The sequence below is a fragment of the Coptis chinensis genome, chromosome 4 (assembly GCF_015680905.1).
Source record: "Coptis chinensis isolate HL-2020 chromosome 4, ASM1568090v1, whole genome shotgun sequence".
Classification (NCBI taxonomy): domain Eukaryota; kingdom Viridiplantae; phylum Streptophyta; class Magnoliopsida; order Ranunculales; family Ranunculaceae; genus Coptis; species Coptis chinensis.
Window position 1 is genome coordinate 23230030 of NC_141459.1, and position 7286 is coordinate 23237315.

Sequence of the window (7286 nt, forward strand, 5' to 3'; positions counted from 1 at the left end):
GTTAAGACATGGTGAAACTTTACGAATATTTTTTTTCTTGGTCAATATAGACATGTTTTTCATTTGTAAATTTCTAACATAGTTATACGCACATAATGCAGTCTTTTACTTTTACAATTTTTTTCCCCTTGAGTCAACACATTTGGAAACATGCAAAGAAGAGATCCTTTTGTCGCTAGCATAATGATGTCCAGGCTATTTGAAGATAAAGTTTCCAACTAAATTTAACAATAGTCCGGCCATATTATATTGGTTATTTAGATTTTTGAATTTGAAGCATACACTTATATTAAGACTTAACACTTGCTTGCAGTTGTGCATCGTACTGTACCAAAGCATTTTTGTCCTCACTTTTACATGTAGTAGTTGACGTTGCTAAGTCTTAGTCATTCTATGCGTGGCTAGGCATTAGCTAGTGGTTTCTTATGTCAATTATTTATTTATTTTTTTACATATATTTCTTAAACGGTTTTTTAGATAAAACCCCCCAAAGTTTGGTACACTTTGTAAAGAACCCCCTATGATTTGGCAACTCACACATAACTACCCACTCCATCCCGGTTCTGTTTCTCTCACATCCATATTTTCGTTATTGACAACTCTACCCTTTATTCTCTATCCTCTATAAATTCCCCAACTCCAAATCAAGTGACAAATTAATTATTTAGGGTTTATGTATAAGATGAGCAAAATAGGTGGTGGCGAAGCATCAGGGTCAAATGCAAACAATGTTCAGTTAAAGGTTAGTTAGTGTACTTGTCATCGTTCATCTTCTTCATCATTCTTCTCATTAGCTGGAATTGGTTCGGGGAGGGGGGAAACTCAAATGTTTTAGCTAAAATTGGGTTTTTTTTTTTTTAATTTTATAAATAATTCACTTATACCATTTCAAGTTCATCAGAACACAGGAAAATGTTTTGAATGTGGGGAGTCTGGTCATTGGAAGCATGATTGTCCATGGCTTAACTATCCATGTGTTCAAGGGTGCCCAGAAAAGATGAAGTTGTATTGGAGTTCTCAAGAGAATACCAAGGGTCAAAGGTTTCTTTCCTGCTATGGAAGACCTAAGTGCAAGGCTTTTGTCTGGGTTGATTTAGAATGACCAGCTGACACAGAAGCAGAAAAGTAAAAAAAAAGAAATGAATGATGGTGGGAAGCTAAAACTGACTATTTATGGACCTATTAACATGCAAATTGAAGGGTCTGTCAATGATGTGGGTGAACTTGTAAGGAAATTGACATTGAGAAAGTAATGGAATGAAAAGCTGAAAATTAATATTTTATCATTGTTTGACTCTTGCATTTACATAGCACTAACAGAGTACCAACCTGCAAATGTTACAAACATTCAATAAAGTCTTCAATACAATGCAACATCATCAAACCAAAGCCAGCAACCACAAAATATGGCAACATTTAACATCATAATAACCATTCAAACAAAACAACTAAAATGTAGCAACATAACATCCAACTTAACAACCAAAGATCTTGTCTACAAATCCAAAACAATAGCGAAAACCAACATCAAACCATAGTGTTTAGACATATACAAAACCACAAAAAAAACAAAAGAAATAACCAGAAGCATCTATGACTTTCTTGACCTTGTCCTTCTCGATTCTTCAGGCAAAGTTGGTGCTGCAGGTATAACCAGTTGGGGTCTAACAGTACGTGGATGGTGGTGGAGGGGTTGGTTGAGTCTGAGTCATTGGTGGTTGAGAATCACTCAATGGTATCTCAACAAGTGCAACAACATTAGCAGGTCCTCTTCCCCTCCCTCTAGTTCCTCTTCCACCCCTTCCTCTAGGTGCCACATTAGCAGTAGAAGCCTCATTAGTACTAGCTTCTCCACTCCCACTTCCTTTTCTCCTTGGTGCAACATCATCACCAGTAAAAGCCTCATTAGCACCAGCTTCTGCACTCCCTCTTCCTCTTCCCCTTGTACCCCTTCCCCTAGGTGCAACATCATCAGTATAAGGTTTATCACCAGTAACTTCATTCTCTTCTCCCTCTCCCTCTTCTCCTTTCCTACCCCTTCCCTTTCCCCTGCCTCTACCCCATCCCTAACTGCTTGTTCACCATCTACAGGAACTTGTTCACCTTCTTGGTTTAGAGGTCTTGCAAGATAAGGATTCCTTATTACTCTTTGTCTTGGTCTTCCATGTTTACCTTTAGTTGCAGTACTCCTAGTTGGTTCCAAATTTTCACCATTTCTCGTTGCAGCCCTAATTGCATCATTACCACCCACAGCTCCTCCTTGACAACTTCTTGCATTGTGCCCAAATTCTCCATATTTTCCACACCTTGTTGTGTTTGCATTCTCATCCTCCCATCTTCTCCTATTAACTCTTGGTCTCCCAGGTTGTCTCTACCTAATGGGTGGAAATACATACTCAGCTGGTGGAGGCTGCACTAATATAATGAGTTAGCATCTTATATGTTTGATACATATATGGTAAATCTATATTTATGTAAACACAAGTACCCACCTTCTCCCAATCATCTTCAGGCTCAATTGGAGCTATGTGGCCAGCACATGCTTGTTTATAACTTTTAGCAAGTAGATATGGACTACAAAAGCTGCCATTAGGTACATGCAACATAATAAGCAATAAAATATATATTAAGTACTACATAAAACATAAGTAAAGATATATAAACCTTAAGTAAACATAAGTAAAGATATATAAACCTTACTTTTTCCATAGCAACCTTCTAGGTTTGATAACACATACATCATGAATGCAAGGAATCCCAGTCACTTGCCATTCATTGCAAGTGCACTCATGTTTTTCTAGATATACTATCCACCAATGTGTAACATTCTATGATACACACAACTTGTTATTATCTGCACCAGCTACATCATAATCTTTGATATCTTCACACCTCTTGTTGATTAACTCCTTTACCCTAGGCACCAACTCATCATCCTCCCACAACTTATATTTCAACTTTCTTTGGTACAAAATCTTCATTTGCAACATCAAAATCTTTGAAATTATCTTTGCAACAGGCTTGTCTCTAGTATCCAAAATATAATTGTTTCAAGCCTCAGTGAAATTATTGGACAGATGGTCTGATGTTGTTGTTGTGTCAAAGTGTGATCTTGCCCACATACTTGGATTCTCAAGCATCAGCTAATCATGTGCCCCTGCATCCTTCTTCTTAATTATTTCTATTTTCTTTGTCCACTATACAAATGAAAATTATTTTGCTGCATCCCATGATTCCAACTATAAACCCCTATACTTCCTCTTCATATTCTTCACCATATGCATGAAACAAAACCTCTGATGACAATTGGGTAACACAGTTTGGACTGCATTACTTAAACCTTTCTGCCTATCTGAAATGATGGTAAGTGGCTTTTCATGCCTCATGATATATGGAGCAATGATACCCAAAAATTTTGTCCAACTTTTAGTATCTTCAGCTATGCAAATGTAAAATGCCAAAGGATACAGCCCATTATTCCCATCCAAAGCAATCATACTTAAGCATACACCCCCATGCTTTCCCTTGAGAAAACACCCATCTATAGGCCTACATCCACTGACAAAGCCATCTAAATAAGGTTTCAATGCTATACATATGTCTTCAAAGGTCATGTAGTTTGAGTTTCTATTAAATTTTGCTATACTACCTGGGTTCCATTTCAAAATTTGCCTACACATTGCAGGAAGTCTTTAGTATGAATCATCATAACTACCATGAATTACCTCCATAGTTATATTCCTAGCATACCAAGCTGTATTGTAGTTTATATGTACCTGATATCTCCTCCAAATCAAAGTAATGATATCACTTGCCCTGAAGCTTTTGTGATCCCTCAAATCTGCTTCAACTTGTACAGCAACCCAAGGTGCGGCATTAGCTAATGAATTTTTATCTTCAGGATCAGCTTCACATATGTGCACATCATTTAGTTTCCTCAACTTCATTGTATGATGATAATTTGTCACCCTTACATAACACCTCCAACTACAGTTTTTAACTGAGCACACAAATTCTATCTTGTCACTATCATTTATTTTGTACCTAAATGAAAACTTTCTCCTAATAGCATGAAGCCTCACAAAAGCTCCGCATTCATACTTATCACCCCAAATCTGACCAACAAACAACTTATTCTCTACTGTAACTCCAATTGGACCTTCATCACTTGGAATTTGAAAAGTTCTTTCAGCCACATCTTTTTCAGGCTCATTAGTGTGAACTTCATCTTCATTAACTACAAACCCAGCTGGTGCCACATCATCTGGTTCATTAATTTCATTTTCTTCAGGCATGTAGTCCTCATCTTCAGAAGAATCTGAATAATACTTATCTTTAGCATCTATTTGATCAATGTCCACCTCTCTAGCACCTCTTCTAATCTTTTCACTATGAACATAAAAGTGGCATAATAAACTTCAATAAAATATAAATTATAATAAATAATCTAAATTAATTCATACTTATAATAAATGCTCACCATTACTAGAAGATCCAGCTTCAAAAGTTTATGTGGTTGGATTGTTGTCATCTGATCTAGTTGGATTAATGTCAACTGCTTTTGCTTCAATTCCCTCCTGAAGAATCTCTACAAAAGTATTAGTTGGATTGTTCTTAACTGCTTCTGGTTCATTTCCCTCCTCATGAATCTCTACAAAAGTATCATTTGGATTCTGCTCCAGCCAACCATCATCAGAATCTTCATCAATAATACCATATGGAGCACTAATTCTCTTCTTATTTAACCTCCCAAATGTAGAAATGGGGGGATTTTTTTTCTCTCTCTTTTCACCATTTTTTTTTATTTTGGTTGTGGTCCCCCCCATGATGTGAAGCAGACACATTTTGCCCCTCACTAGGCACTTCATTTGTCCTACATATGTCTGATTTTGTTCATATCCCAAAAGAAGTTGGGACCTACTATTTGCCAACTTCTTTACAACTTATTCTTGTCTATCATACTCTTCCACAGTTGGCCATTCATCCAAATCAAATGCAACAAGTTCCTTTTCAGAGGATGGTTCATCATCAAATGGGCCCTCATCATCATCACTACCACTAGAGAGTACTCAAGTGATGTGGATAAACAAGTGAGTAAGGCTATCCCTATCTTCCCTAGCATGCCTCCACATGTACATCAACTCATCATCTGATACAATTTATTTAGTTTCCTGACCATGCACCCAAGTTATCTCAATAACATGCAGGGTTTGACCATGAAGCAAACTTGGAAGTAATCCACTGAACCAAACCAAAAACATCTACCCTATTCCCTTCTATTACACCTGTATCTTCATACTCCCCACCAATATAACTGTAACGTCTACGATTGTTCCTAATAGTTTCACCCCAAATTCCCACCATGGTGACACCTAAGATTTCTTAGACCAAAATCATCCATTTTACTGCATTTAAAAACCATGCATGTATATAAGCAACTAACATCTATAAAAACCCTAGTACAATTAACACTAACTGGACGAAAAAAATCACAGCTTGGTGAAAAAACTTACATTTCCTCGCTATCTGAAATAGTACGACCACCAGACGAAGAAATAAGAGTAGCTAACCAAAGCAAAACCAAAACAAAGGAGATAAAGACAAAGAAATATCGGGTTTGATGGAAATTTAGGGTTTAGGGTTTGGCAATAAAGAGATCTGTGTTAGATACAATCTACTATTCATGATAATATGGGGGGTTTCACTCTAGAGACAAAATAAAAGCAACTGAAAGGGTAGAGTTGTCAATAATGAAAATATGGATGTGAGAGAAACAGAACCGGGATGGAGTGGGTAGTTATGTGTGAGTTGCAAAATCATGGGGGGTTCTTTACAAAGTGTACCAAACTTTTGGGGGTTTTATCTAAAAAATCCAACTCTTCAGAGGATAGCCTAAGGAAATACAACAATGCACCTGGCAATGGGAAAGTTGAACTGAGTAACCCCAAATGAAAGTTATGAAGGTTGTGGTGGCAAAGGTCAAGAAGACGAACCATAACATACCAGGGATTCAAATTTGAAGAATAGTTGGAGTGACCAAGCATCCTGCTGGTATGGTCATTATGCTCATCGATTCTATTTCTTTAGTGATTATCTATATAGTATTTCTACGTTATATTTTTTATTTCAAGTTTCTAATGTTATAGCCTAGAAGGCTGCAAGGTTTTTAATACTTTTCTTGGAGTGTAAATTTAAATGCTACAATGGTATTTTCCCCATTTGAAAAGTGATTTGGACACAATGGCATGCTTGATGCCTCACCACATTAGTATACCCTTGCGGTTTTTATGACATCAATTACTATATATGAAACCTTATTTGGCAACCATTGTATAGATTTGCTGGCATAGTCATGTTCCTCAAACAGATTGTTGTCACACCTGTACGACATTTTCATTTCTATTATTGTAAATGTATATAATTAGTTTATTCTCAAAAAATTGGGTCCATACTCCATAGAATCATGTTTGTGCAACTCTAACATTGAATCATGTTCACCATCTTGAGGAACACACATACATTGAAAAATCTGATTGAATTTAGAGTACACATGGAATAGAGTGCAACATTAAATCTATATGCCAACATTAAATCTTTTGGTTAGGTTGCCAAATATTCATGAAACTAGATAGATACTAGCAGACAAACTGGCAGCTTTAGGTGCTAGGAGGTACTTATATATATATTCCTCGACATAATCACTTTTGAGCTGGTAGTTTGAATATTATATTCATATATGTATGCTTTGATGAAATATTTAGGCAATGGACTGCCATAGGCACAATTATTAAACTCTGAGCGTGTAGTTAGTTAGTTATTAGCTACTAATACATTATGTACATTCTATTCATTCTTTAGGATAAATGATTCATATCCGAAGAAAGAGGAAGTGTTAAGCTTGCATACATGGAAGTTACAACACGAAGGTGAACATATTGTTCATTTTAGGATAAATGTACTACTAGGTTTGGTACATTATATTAATTCATTAGGATATATGATGCATGACTGAAAAAAGAGGAAGTAATTGGTTTGCCTACATAGAAGTTACAACACCAAGACGAAGTTAAGTCAGGGCCGGCTTTGAGGGTAGGCAGCATAGGCCACCGCCTAGGGCCCCATTTGATTGCTAATATTTAGGGCCTCCAGCTGCTTACACAAGTTCACACCCACTGACCCACGTCCATATTCATTTTTTTTTTAGTTTGGCTGTTTGGCTAGGCCCATTTAGTCAAAACTCAAAAGCCCAACTGCACTAAACAAAAGAAACTAAACGAAACTTACAG